General features: G+C 35.5%; 1 long non-coding RNA gene across 1 annotated transcript in view; it reads right to left on the bottom strand.

Moving 5' to 3' along the window:
- LOC141514682 (uncharacterized) overlaps positions 1-6,909 on the bottom strand; it is a 44,384-nt gene extending 37,475 nt beyond the window's left edge. The window contains exon 1 of the long non-coding RNA XR_012476080.1: positions 6,760-6,909. This is a non-coding gene — a long non-coding RNA (uncharacterized LOC141514682). The remainder of the gene's footprint in view (positions 1-6,759) is intronic.
- Positions 6,910-14,715: the final 7,806 nt, after the last annotated feature.

Genomic DNA, 14,715 nt, shown 5'->3' on the forward strand with positions numbered 1-14,715 from the left:
CACAACCAGGACTATCTCTGGTCATGTGATTCATATCAGGTCTCTCGACCCAGATGACTCTGGGGGAAAAAAATGGAACTGGTGACTTGGCATAGTATCTCTTCATTCAAATCCAATTCAAAATGCCACATCATGGTATCACCTCCCTGATGTCATGGTCTTCAAAAACAAAAGATAAACATCACCATCTTCTGTCTTGTCTAGATGACCCTGCTGAGGTGTGGATAGTCCCAGGAGTTAAATATGTAAAGTGGTTAACAAATCATTAACTATAATAGTTTAAATTATTATTACTCATTCCATTCCAAAAAAAATACCTAGATAGCCTGAACTCTACCATCTTCCTGTAGAACAGCTCCCCTCTCAAAGTTCTGCTAATTCTGTAACCATAAGAATGATTCCACATCACACTCCTCTCTCTCACATCTCCTTTCTTCAGGACCCACCAAGCAAAAATAAACAAGAGCACACAGTAATTATCTGCTTAGCACTGCATAGCTGACTTAAATCAGGGGTCACCTCCACAGGGCAGAACACAGGAAAGCAGTTGTGCCAAAATATACGTTTACTTTAATAAGACCTGTCCATGTGGGACTAATTAAATCTGTCTGAGGTGAGTAGTAGGGAAGCATGGTGAGGGATTTACCCACGTTTCCTATCAAGGTCTGGAATAAGGAGCTTCTATTCTGCATAGGATTAAGAATAAGCGTAGGTTATTAAAGAAAAGCACTCTAGATTGGTGAGCTAATTCTTACCTGCATCTTTATCATTAACCAAACTTTACAAATCCCCATATAAGCTAATGAAACAAATGAGTTTTACTACTCAATAAAATAGTAGAAACAACAATAACAAATGATATCCCATGAGTTTGTTGTACACCATCATCTCAATAATAGCATGCAGACTTTTAAAAAATGACATTCTATTATGGAGTTTTATTTCCTATCCCAACGGGCAACAAAGCAGGCATTTCAATTCTGAATTCAAATACTGTATAGAAATATACAGTAACTATGGTTCTCCAAGGGTTTGAGTAAATGACAGACAACCAAGGCCCAAATCTGATTTATTAGCTAATAGAGGTCTCAAACAATTTTACATAGACACTGATAAGGCCATCTGGGAATCCCTTTCAACATTAAGTGATTTAGAGTCCCCGACAGAAATTTCATTGTCTGCTACAATCCATAAAGACATTTTCCCCAATATCAAGTCACATTAAAATGGCTAAAATGGTTGTTTATTATTTCCAGTGGATATATTTTTCTTTAAATTCTAAAGCTCATCGGGCATACAGATAGATGGATTCCTGGTGGGATCCACCAATACCAGAATGGGAGATGAAAATGCTGAATGTTGGCCAAAGGGTAAAGAATGATATAGAATTCTATTCTATGTCTGCAAAGCAATTGGGGGGAGGGAAGAAGGCTGCCAGTGATTGATCAAAATTTCTATCTCACTCTCAGTCAAAATACAGAGTAAGGACCTTAAATTTCCTTTTTTGTAAAGTGATTAATTTAATTAAATATTTAAAATTAATAATACATGATTAATTTAATTAAATGTTCAGCTGTTTGGTAATATCTGACTCTTTTTTTAAACACAATTTATTTTGGGGAAGGCAATTGGGTCTAAGTGACTTGCCCAGGGTCACACAGCTGGTAAGTGTCTGAGGCTAAACTTGAACTTAGGTCCTCCAGATTCCAGGATTGGTACTCTATCCACCACATCACTTAGCTGCCCCATCTCTGACTTTTCATGACTCCATTTGGGGTTTTCTTGGCAAAGATATTAAAATGTTTTCCCATTTCCTTCTCTGACTCATTTTATAGATGAGGAAACTGAGGCAAATAAGTGACTTCCTCATGCTAACACAGCATGTAGGATCTGAGGTCAAATTTGAACTTAAGTCTTCCTGATTCTAGACCCTGAGTTCTATTGAATTAAATTTAATTAGTAAGCTTAATAGTCAAAATAAACAGATTAATACTTTTCTATTACATCTATTTTCTAATTACAATCACTGCTGGGATTTTTCACCCAAGAGGCCAGTGATGTCACAGATTTATTTTGTTTAGTTGCAGAATAACAAACTACTAATTAAATTTATAAATCTATAAAATGATCTATTTAGGTTGGAAAACCCAATTCAAATGACCACTTTTTTTCCCTCCCCAAGTAAAAATTCTCTCTCCTCTTTGAATTTCACATAGCAGTATGTAGGGATCCTCTTGTCACTAGCCCCATTTTCCTTTGTAACATTGTTTTTCCATTCTTGTTTTTCCTAAGATACTAAACTCCCTAAAACTATGACTATTCTGGCTGCCTAGCACTGAGTCCTACATGATTTAGACAGAAATAATCCTTATCCTTACAGAACTTCCATTCTACTGGAGTTTAAATTTTGCTTACAAAACTGAATGGGTAGGCTGATGATGCCTGTTTGTAGTAGGGAAGCAGGATCAGGATGTAAACTATTCAGAAGACAATGGGAAGAAGCACTGAAGATTTCTTGAGTAAAGGAATGACATGATAAAAAATATATATGCATGCATATATACATACATATATATGTATGTATCTATATGCATTAGGACTCTGAATTGGTGAAGAGGAAGGTGTTTTTTAGCATTTTAGTGCTATTTTAAGATCTCTAGAGTTCTTTCCAAATATAAAGATTCATGAAAATACCTCGACTTTACTTCTACTTGGAAAGTCAAAAATCCTAACAAAGGATATTAGACACTAAACTTTGAACACAGCAACTCACAAGGACTTCTATTAAGGCAGAGAGAAGTTTCCATCATTGTTGGTGAAAAGACAGCTCATACTGACCATCACACAGATGTCTAAAACAAGTAATAAATAAACAGGGGCTCCCCAAGTGTACAGGACACTATGCTTTCCAATATAATTTCTGAACTCTATCAGCCCATGCACTCAGGATCCAGATATAGGACACAAGCAAAGAGGGAAGGCCTGAGGAGTGGTGGCAAGGACCTATTTTATTTCTTAATTGACAATGATGTTTCATTCTGCCAAACAAAAGCTATTGGTCCTTTTCAACCCTTTCACTGTATAATTAATATGAAGGTAGCCAATCGTCATCCAAATAGTGAGGACATATTTCAATTTAGTTATGAAAGAGTTAACTGAATTTTGATGTTTATTTTAAAATCCCAAAGGGTCTCTTTTCTCTTTCACCCTCACACCTACCATATTTCATCATCTTGCAAGATAGGGGCTCCTCATTTCAATTAGCAGAAATCTTACTATTAGCCAACTAATTAATACTTTTCTCTCACATCTATTTTCTAATTACAGTCACCACTGAGATTTTTCACCCAAGTGGCCAGTGATGTTACAGATTTATTTTAAATTTAGTTCCACAGTAACAAACAACTAATTAATATTTATAAATACAATAAGATCCCTCCTGACTAGTTGTTGGTATTGCATACACTAACAACCAGTTTATTAAAACATTAATTGCCACTGGATTTGTTTTGGGACTCATGCATAATCCATTTAGTACATATCGGTACTAACTCATTTTGAAGGGATTATGAATGAAATCCTCAACAAATTCTTTAGTTTAATTCCAGTGGTTGTCAGGGACAGATGGGGGTGGGGAAGGTTGTGTTTTCTTTAAATGTCATTGTGTCTCTTCTGAGTTTTTTAAATGGATACTGATCCCTTCACTCATTCAGCAAGTATAAGTTCTTATTACCTGCAAGGCACTGCATTTGGAAGGCACTGTGGCAGGTGGGAAATATATTATTTAGAAGAAAAAAATGTAAAAATTCAACTTACCAGTCAGAGATCTGTGAAGCTTTCATAAGTTTTGCCACTGGGTATTTGAGATCACAAAGTTATATATTCTTAAATTCCTTATTTTGTCTGTGTGAGATCTGAATCTGATGTCACAGTTGAACACCACCACCAGTATCTCTCAAATTGGTACAAATAAAGCACTGTGACATTTTTAGGCTTCGTACTCTTCTGCAGGAAGAGTGTTAATTACATTCTGATTTTTTTAAAAGACCCCAACAACAAAACAAAAAACCTAACCACTTCTAGTCTAATGCATGTAATACATGAATAAGGAACATTAATTGGACATTATACAAAGATTAGGACATTGTAGACACTTTTTAAAAAGAAAGGAAACTCTCTGGAGTTCATATTTTATATCATGTGTTTATACAATCTTAATTTTAAAACCCATTTTAATGAAGGCAGTTAAAAAGAGGAGTTATCAGTAGTTTGTGAACTGAGATATAAAATCAATAAAGAATTTTCCATGGGACACGTATGACAATTTTTTTCTTTTCTAAAATTTATTCATTTTTCCAATTATTTGTCAAGATAATTTTCAACATTCTATTTTTTAATTTTATTTAAGGCAATGGGGTTAAGTGACTTGCCCAAGGTCACACAGCTAGGCAATTATTAAGTGTCTGATTTGAATTCAGGTCCTCCTGACTTCAGGGTCAGTGCTTTATCCACTGTGCCAACTAACTGTCCCCCCCCCCCATATTCAATTTTGTAAAGTTTTCTCTCTCCTATTCTTCCCTCCCCCCCCACCTTAGGATAGCAAGTAATCTGATAGAGGTAATACATTTACAATTGTATTACACATATTTCCATAAAGTTAAACTTCAATCAAAACAAAAAAGGGAAAAACCATGAGAAAGAAAGCAAAAAGTTTTTAAAAGTGAAAATAGTATATGCTTTGATCTGCATTCAGATGTCATAGTTTTTCTCTGGATGCAGATGGCATTTTCCAACATAGGTCTTTTAGAATTGTCTTTGATAGCCATATTGCTGAGAAGCACTAAGTCTATCATAGTTGATGTGAAACATTCTCCTGGTTCTGCTCTTTTCCTGAGCATCAGTTCATATAAGTCTTTCCAAGTTTTTCTGAAATCTGCCTGCTCATCATTTCTTCTAGAGCAATAATATTCCATTATATTCATATACCACAACTTGTTCAGTCATTCCTCAATTGATGGGCATCCTCTCAATTTCCAATTCTTTGCCACCACAAAAAGAATTACTATGAATATTATTGTAATCTCTTTGGAATACCAACCTAGTAGTGGTATTGTTTAATCAAAGGATATGAACAATTTTATTGTCCTTTGTTCATGTTCTTGAGAAAGGTTGTATCAGTTTACAACTCTATCAACAAAGCATTAATGATATGACAGTAATTTTATTAACACAAAGCACCAACAGTATGAGTTTACCAAACTGGTCTTTTAAAAGAACTAAACTGGGACATCACTAATCCTCTATTCAATAGACTTATAGTAATAAGACAAGCCCATCATAGAGACTATAGAAAGAGGCTTAGTCACTCCTTAAAGGAGTTTATCATATGATCCTTTCATCTGTAAGGCAGTCTGATAGCAAGAACCCAGAGGTCAGTGTTGGAATTAAACTGAAAAGAAATGAAAATTTCACTATTTCATAGATGCTATGTACTCAGTGAGAACAGATAGATGGTTCAGTGCACAGATCACCCAAATCACCAGTCTTGGTGTCAGAAAGATCTCAGTTCAAATCTGGTCTCAGACACTTAAGTTGGACAATGCTAAGTGAGTCATTTAACTGCTATTTACCTCAGTTTTTCATCTGTAAAAAGTGAAAAAAGGAAATGAGAAATCACTCTAGTATTCTTGCCAAGAAAATCCCATGGACAGGGATCAGGCAAGTAGGTGGTATAGTAGATAGAGCACTAGTCTTGGAGTCAGAAGAATAGGAGTTCTAATCTCAACCTCAGATACTTAACATTAATTTACTGTGTGATCCTGAGCAAATCATGACTGCCTCATATCCAGGACGATCTCTAATCATCTAATTCGTATCTGGCCATTGGACCCAGATAGCTCTGGAGGAGAAAGTGATTCTTGACTTAGAAACAGCATTTCCTCTCTCAGATCTAATTCATGTGCTTGTCATGGTATCACTTCCCTGATGTCATGGCATTCTTTGCAAATGAAGGACAAACATTACTATGGTGTCGCAGAGTCAGACATGATTGAAAATTACAGCACTACTAAGTGAGAGAGATAATACACTTTCACAAGCATCAATACCTTCTCTTTCTTTTCTTCTTCATGACTTATGGGCCTACTCTGAATACTTGTTTTCTTCTAAACTAACCCCACAAACCACTAAGATAATGCTTATTCACAAATAAAAGAATATTAGATGGCATGCTCTTCTAAGGTCCTAGTCTTGGTCTGGTTCTGAGAAATAAGCCACATGTATAACTGAAAACCATGTAATTGGTTTTCTACAGACAATAAAATAGATGTATATGGAAAGGGAAATGAAACCTTTTATAAACTAGCTAATCTAGGATAGTTGGTCCCCAATTTCTCAGCATCAGGGATTTTACTCAGATTCTTTCTTCTCCCCTGGGATGTCAGAAAAAAATGTAAACCTACACCTACATATATCCATATAGACACACACACACACACACACACACACACACACACACACACACACACAACTTTCATTTAGTATAATCATCTTAGAATCCTTTCTGGGTTCTCTCTATATTTCTTTGCAATCTTCTCTACTCTTCAGTTCTCAGTGGCTCTTCAGATCCCAATAATGAAAAAAATACATATCATAGGTGATTCATAATTAGATAAGTTAGTTCCTTGAATTTTTTTAGAAAATATAGCCTTGCATCTTTTCTGATTTGTCTGTTTTTGTTCAGAGAATTTTTTTGCCTACCTTATATCAATTGCTTTTTTATTTTGCATAATCTTCATTGTCTTCCTCATTATTCAACCATTTTCTTTGATTCTAGTCAGATACTAGCTTTAAAAATGACCTTAGACTCCAGATCTCAGAGATGCTTTAAGAACTTGTTAGAGGCCTCAATCTATTTTATTAATTGGTTTGTTGCTTCTGTAAACACTTATCTCAACAAACTCAGTTCCCATAGACTCCTTTTATCATCATTATGATTCTATATTTTTGTAGCTCTTGACTGTTCCCTGTGTATTGTGAGTCATAAATGAGGCTATGAATTCTTATTGGATCCTCTCCTTTCTCTACATTATTGTCAATATGAATTTTTCATTGGTATTCTCCCTCCCCAAGCAGGAAGAGTTCTTGAATAAACAGCAGCAGGTAGAGGCCATTGGGTGTCCAAAGGGGTCATTCTTATCCCTAACTGTGACTGCTCAGCTTTTTAGATTGTCCCTGAAGCTTTTTGAGCAGGGAAGTGAGTGACATGGTCAGACCTAAGCTTCAGACTACCACTTTGGAGGCTCTGAGGAGAATGACTCATTTCTCAAAAGAGAAAGAAAGAACAATAAGGAGGCCATTGCAATAGTTTGGGGAAAAAAGGAGATGAGCTGCCTAAACAAGGCTGGTATGCACATGAATGGAAACTGAGAGAGAGAGAGAGAGAGAGAGATGACAGATATTTGCAATGGAGAGGGTAGAATCAAGGATAGTTCCTAGGTATTTTTAATCTGAATGATTCAAAGGATGGTGGTTTCCATGACAGAAATAGAGAAGTTGGGAAGAGGGCCATGTTTAGTTTCATAAAGACATGTTGAATTTGAGATGTCTATTGGACATGCAGTAGAAACAGCTAACAGTGGGCATGAAGAAATATGACAATATCATTTAAGTGTCTACTATATGCTTGCTATGCCATCTCCTCTAAAAAAACAATGATTAAATAAAAGTATTATTTTCCATGTCTAAAGGGAGTGTTGTTATCACTACTGTGCTAGGTTTTGTTTTTATGAAAAAAAAAACCAGTATGGCTTCAGGTTTAAATCAACCCTTTTCCAAGAGGGCATCTGAAGAGTTAAGTATGTGGGATGCAGTAAAACAATATACATGACCACATTAATGTAAACAGAAAGAAAGGCAAAACCAAACTGAATGTTACATTATAATGACCAAGCTTATCCCTGAAAGGAGATAAGAAAATATACCCCCTTTCTTTCACTGAAGAGAGGGTGGGGGAAATTACAGGGATGATGTGTTGTATATGCTATCAGACACATCAGTGCAATGATTGATTTTACTCAACATTTTTTTTAGGTTTTAATAAATCTTTATTACTAGGAAAGGATGATCGGATGGAATTGGGGAGGAACACATTCAGAAATCAATCGAATTTATATGCAAAAGGAATCAATAGAAGTTTGGTTTTTTTAAAAAAGATATGTATATTTGCTTGAGGATATAAAAATATCTTTCATCTCAAGTAAACACTGATATTTTAGCTTCTTTGTTGAAAAAAAAATCTTCACTTTTCTCCTTCATGCTTCTTCTTTTCTCTCTTTTCTCTTGTCTTCCTCTCTAACTTCATCTTTCTGGCTTTTCCATTCCCTTTTCTTCCTCTCTCTTCTCCTAATATAGGCTAAGCCATATAGGAAGGGGAAAAAAATAAATCCATAATCCAAAATTCCACTAGTTTGGATATCATTTTTATCCCTTTTCTGATCTTATGCTTAAAAAATGATATCTTAAAGCAATGAATGTCTGAAATCTGAAAACTAAAGCTTTTAGTTATCTAAAATTGTCATCTGGTAGAAAAGCTTTTCTCCATATAAATTATCAAAGGTAGGGAGGGGGAGTTAACACATTTTTCACTGGGACCATATGATTTGCAGCCCTTCTTATAAACCCTAAATTCTATTATTGGTCACATCTAGAAACCATAGAGAAAAAAACAAATAGTGGCACATACAGATTACAGTAATTTTTAGAATTTTTGAGATGCCTCTTATCTAGGGATATGTGTGCTGCCATTTTTTTTACTAAACCTCAGAACTGTGTAGGAAAAGTATCATCATTCTTTTGGGACAGGCATCTCACAGACAACCTCTTGTTAATTACTTTAAATCATTTGCTGCTAGAAGAATTTCTTGGCTTCTTAGTGATTACTCACTTGAGCTGTATCAAAAGGGCTTCTTATGTTGTAAATAATACAGTTTTAGTTAGAGTTTGTCTTCATGGTCTTTCACTTTGAAGAATTCTGCCTGGTACTTTGGAGCTCTTTCTTTTCCTATGATTGATATTGCAGTATTCTAACCAATGCAGTCCCAATACATTCCTCTCTTAAAAGTGATAAAACTGAATCACACAGAGGTCAAGAAATTGTAGAAAAATGTATACCTGTCCTTGACTCCTATGGGGACAAAATTCTCTCCTGAGCCCATTATAAAATCAAGAAATATCACAGTCTGAAGGAACTCAGAGGTCTTCCAGTACACCCACAAGCAAGCAAGAATCTTGTTTATAACATTTTTGACAAGTGGTGAGAGGGTCTCCACTTCAAGACTTAAAATGATTTCACTACCCATTGGTTATTAATGGTCAGAGTAGCAGACAAAAATGTCTCAAAATTCATCCATGGAGCCTAGTCAAACCTAGTCACTTTATTCGTGTTAGAAGCTCATTAAATAATTATTTTAGACATAATTATTTCAACTTTAGTTATCTTCTTAGCACAGAGCAAAATAGAAGCAGGCATATTGACATTAATAAGAATGCAGAGACAACTTAGTGTCTGGAAGGTTGGAGAGAATATCAAATAAAAAAACCAAAAAAACCAGTATGTCAAATATCTAAGACTATTATGTAAAGAAAAGTCCTATACTTTTCATTCACTAAAGGTATTATTTAAGGATTTTGCTAGAATATAATCTAATAATTATGTCATTATGAGGATAGCCTTCATCATAGCAGATGCCAACCCTTCTATGTCTTATAGATTTGCCCAACACTCAGAGACAGTGAGATACTGACCCATAGGCACACAGCTCACAAGCATCAAAGAGATTTTTGGACTCAGGTATTCCTAACTTCAAATCCCAAGACTTCTAGAACTCTATCAACCATGTCATACAATTTTTCCCAGGTCAATTATTGTTTATGGTGATAGTAATAATAAATGATTTTTACCTAGCCCTTTAACATTTATAAAATTCTATTAATTCATTATCTCCATAGAGTTATACCATAACCCTGTAAGAGAGGTTAACTAAGTGATTATCCCCATTTTACAGATTAAAAAAATCTGAAGAGGGAGGGAATACTTTCTCATATCCCTTCTATATGCTTTTTTATTGGTTTGTGCAAGACAATGGAGCCCAAAGTCACAGGTATGTATTAAGTGTCTGAGGCAGGATTTGAACTCAGGTCCTCCTCCATTGCACCACCTAGCTGCCTCCTCATATCCCTTCTTTGAGGCTAATTTGGGTAATTATAGCATTTGACTTAGATTGTTATTATTTACATTTACATTGTTTTGTAATTGATTCTTATTTCTTTTGAATGAAGTATATATTGTCATGTTCCTGTCATGGGGCTCATTCCATCAAGTCCCAATGATCTCTTTGGGTCCAGAGCTGGGATTTCATCAGTATTTAGAACTCTAATTGCAGAAATTCCCTCTCCCTCTTCAGATTGACAAGTCATCTGCAACCTAGAGTCCTAGAGAATTCTTGGTACATTAAGAAGTTAAGTGATTTGTCCAATCAGAGACAGTATTTTTTAATTCTCTTACCCCCCCATACTATCTTCCTTCCTTCCTTAGAAGTAATCAGGGTTAAGTGACTTGCCCAGGGCAGTATAGCTAATAAGTGAGCTCAAATTTGAACTCAGGTTTTCCTGACTTCAGGACCAGTACTCTATTCACTGTGGCACCAAGTTGCTCCTCCACACTTTCTTGGTTAGCAATACTTGGGAAGTAAAATTTGCCTCCTGCCATTAGATGGGGGACCCTCTAGTTCATCTTGCTTATTGACCATTATTTGTACTGTTTGTTTAGAAATTCAAGACCATGTAACAGTGAAAGGAGCACTGACTCTGAAATTGAAAGACTTGGAGTCAAATTCTCCCTCTGTGGCTGCCAGTGGTAAAACTTGAACATAAGTCTTCCTGACTCCCATGTGTTCTCTGTCCATTACATTATATCAATTCTCATTCTGAAGAATGTATTTGGTGTACATGTGTACATATAAGTTTATATATAATACACACATGATACACATACATGTTGTTTATTTGTATAGGTTTGTACATACATGTACTGTTGTACCTTTATACCTACTAAAAAAGGATGTCCCAAGTCTTCATGCAGCTTTTAAGGTTTAGTAGATTTTAATACTATAAACATATATCTAGCACATTCAATATATGCATATGTGACTCAAATGTCTCCCTTACTCATGCATATACAAGTGCTTACACATGAGCACATGCACCCACAAACACAGAGTAAAGCAGGAAATACTATTCAGAAATTTCCACCAAATGCAATTTCCAAAAATCAGGTTTTAACAAAAATTATCTTAGCTGATTATATTTTAAATTCCACTTGTTATGCACACAGTAGGTCAATAAATTTTCAGGCTAACAGATGCTCTAATTTTAAAAACCATTAAGCACTGTGTGTGATCCACAAGGGGGAGGGGACGTCTAGGGTGCACATAAGGCACTCCTTGAGAGATGAAACATTTCCTCTTGTGCATCTGGGTCACCCTCTAACATTCCCTCTCATAAAGGATATTTTATGAACCTGATAAATAAGAATTTATATAAATATACATGCCATACACAAACCCACACAATGCAGATGGAGGGAATAAATAATAGGTAACGGGGAATTAAATGCATTGAAGGATTTAGCCAGCCTTATAATAAACCACGAGAGAAAAGCTTGAGTGGTTGCGATGCCACCTGAACAGTGAAATGTATTTACATCCTTTAATAAATGATACTTAAGGTTGGGAGCAGAGAACTGGAAGTTTGTGGGGGATTGAAAACCTACCATCTGCTACAGAGGCCAGGACTCTGAGACATCAGTTCTTTCTTTGCCTTCTCAATCCCTGGTCCATGGTCAGGTCTGACAATATAAATTTGAGTGTTGAAGATGTTCTGTGGTAGGTGGGAACTGCAGGTTTGGGGAGTGGACAGAAAGCCAGGGGGATCCTCTGACCTCTCTAAACTTTGAGAAAAGACCTGAACTAAGATTGTCCCAAAGGCCAGGTATTATATAGAAGGATCTGGGAGCAACAAGAATAATACCTTAAGTTCATATAACACACTAAAAGATGGCAGGGATGGTTTTTCATTTAGGTCTTTATATCTCCCCACTCCAAACACATAGTAGGCAGTTAATAAATATTTGATGATTGATGTCTAAAAATATTTCCATATACTTTATTGCCTTTGAACTTTGAAATAATCCTATGAAAAAAGAAGGACTTGGATTCACATTGTCATTTTAAGGAATCAAGGAAGACAGCGCTAAAATGGGGAAGAGGAACATTTGAGCACAGCAACTAAAAGAAGATCAGAACTGTGGATTAGGGAAAGAAGATGCTCCCAGATCCACCCAAAAGGGTTGAGTCTTGTGCTGGATTAAGGATCAAGTGCCAACTAGCAACTTACTCACTAAACAGCTCTGGATCATAGATCCAGGGCACATTGAAAAGGGATTCAGTCTAGGAGTAACTGCAAAAATTAATAAAATGGTCTAAACTAAAATTAATGAATATTTACAAAAATATAAAATTGTCAGATTAACAGAACAAGAAAGAAGACAACACAATTACAGAAAAAGTAAATTAACAAATCATATGTGAACTTCCCTCCTCTTCAAAAAATCCTCCAATGATGGATTTATAGGCAAATTCTATCAAGCATGAAGAAAACAATTAATTCTAATAATACAAACTATCTGAAATTATATATATATATATATATATATCAGTCTTACCAAACTCCTGTGATAAAAATATGGTTTTTGATACTTAAAGTAGGAAGAGTCAAAACAGAGAAAGAATATAATAGACTAATATCCCTTATAAATATCAATTTAAAAATTCCAAATAAAATATAAGCAAGTAAACTACAACAACATATTACAAAGAGTATATGACCAGGTGGGATCTACACCAGGAAGGTTAAGCTATAACTATAAACATAATTGACCACATGGGGCAGCTAGGAGCCACAATGGACTGGCCCTGGAATCAGTAGGACCTGAGTTCAAAGTCGGCCTCAGACACTTAATAATTACCTAGCTGTATGACCTTGGGCAAGTCACTTGACCCCATTGCCTTAAATAAATAAATTTTTTTCCATTAAAGATTTCCCCCCTAATCTTACTTCCCCCCCCCCACAGAAGGCAATCTGTCAGTCTTTACATGTAAAGACTGTTATACATTGTTTCCCATGTTACCCATGTTATACATTGATCCAAATTGAGTGTGATGAGAGAGAAGTCATATCCTTAAGGAAGAAACATAAAGTATAAGAAATAACAAAATCAGGCAATAAGAGATCAGGGTTTTTTCCCTAAATTAAAGGAAATAGTCATTGGACTTTGTTCAAACTCCATGGTTCTTTATCTGGATACAGATGGTATTCTCCATGCAGACAGTATAAAATTGTCACTGATTGTTGCATTGATGGAATGAGTGAGTCCATCAAGGTTGATCATCGCCCTCATGTCACTGTTAGGGTGTACAGTGTTTTTCTGGTTCTGCTCATCTCACTCAGCATCAGTTCATGCAAATCCCTCCAGGCTTCCCTGAATTCCCATCCCTCCTGGTTTCTAATAGAACAATAGTGTTCCATGACATACATATACCACAGCTTGCTAAGCCATTCCCCAATTGAAGGACATTTACTTGATTTCCATTTGTTTGCCACCACAAACAGGGCTGCTATGAATATTTTTGTACAAGTGATGTTTTTACCCTTTTTCATCATCTCTTCAGGGTATAGACCCAATAGTATTGTATTGCTGGATCAAAGGGTATGCACATTTTTGTTGCCCTTTGGGCATAGTTCCAAATTTCTCTCCAGAAAGGTTGGATGAGTTCACAGCTCTACCAACAGTGTAAAAGTATCCCGGATTTCCCACAATGATTCCAACAATGATTATTATTCTTTCTGGTCATACTGGCCAGTCTGAGAGGTGTGAGGTGGTACTTCATACTAACTTCCAATTTTCCCAGCAGTTTTCATCAAAGAAAGTTTTTGTCCCAACAGCTGGACTCTTAGGTTTTATCAAACAGCAGATGACTATAATCGTTTCCTGCTATTGCACCTGGTCTATTCCACTGGTCCACCACTCTATTTCTTAGCCAATACCAGACAGTTTTGATGACTGATGCTTTATAATATAATTTTAGATCAGGTAGGGCTAAGCCCCCTTCTTTGGCACTTTTTTTCATTGAATCCCTGGAAATTTTTGACTTTTTATTTCTCCATATGAATTTACTTACAACTTTTTCTAACTCATTAAAGTAATTTTTTGGAATTTTGATTGGTATGGCACTAAATAGGTAGTTTAGTTTTGGTAGAATTGTTATTTTTATTATATTAGCTCTACCTATCCATGAGCAGTTGATATTTGCCAGTTATTTAAATCTGATTTAATTTGTGTGAGAAATGTTTTATAATTGTTTTCAAAAAGTTTTTGAGTCTGCCTTGGCAAATAGACTCCCAGGTATTTTATATTGTCTGAAGTTACTTTGAATGGGATTTCTCTCTTTTTTAGCTCTTCCTGCTGTATCTTGCTAATCATATATAGAAAAGTTAAGGATCCATGAAGGTTAAATAAATAAAATTTAAAAAAAATAATTGACCACATAAATATAAAAAGCAAAAATCATGATTATATAGATGTAGGAAAGCTTTTGA

The sequence above is a fragment of the Macrotis lagotis genome, chromosome 1, assembly GCF_037893015.1.
Source record: "Macrotis lagotis isolate mMagLag1 chromosome 1, bilby.v1.9.chrom.fasta, whole genome shotgun sequence".
Classification (NCBI taxonomy): domain Eukaryota; kingdom Metazoa; phylum Chordata; class Mammalia; order Peramelemorphia; family Peramelidae; genus Macrotis; species Macrotis lagotis.